Source organism: Microtus ochrogaster, unplaced genomic scaffold (genome assembly GCF_000317375.1).
Source record: "Microtus ochrogaster isolate Prairie Vole_2 unplaced genomic scaffold, MicOch1.0 UNK16, whole genome shotgun sequence".
Classification (NCBI taxonomy): Eukaryota; Metazoa; Chordata; class Mammalia; order Rodentia; family Cricetidae; genus Microtus; species Microtus ochrogaster.
Genome location: NW_004949114.1, coordinates 1,650,176 through 1,650,733, shown reverse-complemented (window position 1 = coordinate 1,650,733; position 558 = coordinate 1,650,176).

Here is a 558-nt window from a genome sequence, read left to right as displayed (position 1 = left end):
CGCCACCCAGCGCCCAAATAAATCACACAGAGGCTTATTAATTAGAAATGCTTGGCCATAGCCTAGCTTGTTTCTTGCCAACTTTCCTTAGCTTATATTACCCCCATCTACCTTTGCCTCTGGGCTTTTCCCATTCTCTTACTCCTGTAAATCTTACTCTTACTCCTTGGATTGCTGTGCAACTGGATGGCTAGGCTCTGAAGTCCTCCTCCTTCTCTGACTACTTCTTCTCCCCAGATTTCTCCTGTATGTTCTCTCTGCCTGCCCACCCCACCCATCCTTTCTCCTGCCTGGTTATTGGCCATTCAGATCTTTATTAGACCATCCGGTGTTCTAGACAGGCAAAGTAACACAACTTCACAGAGTTAAGCGAAAGCAACATAAACAAAAGTAACACGCCTTAACATGATATTCCCTGACACTGGCGTGTCATGGTGGCTCCATCCGTGACCGCTCCTCTGCCTGTCCATCTCTGCGGAGATGCAGGGCACACAGCACAGCAGCATCAAAGGCTCCGGGGCTGGAGTTGGAGGATACCTGGTTCCATCCTGGAATTTT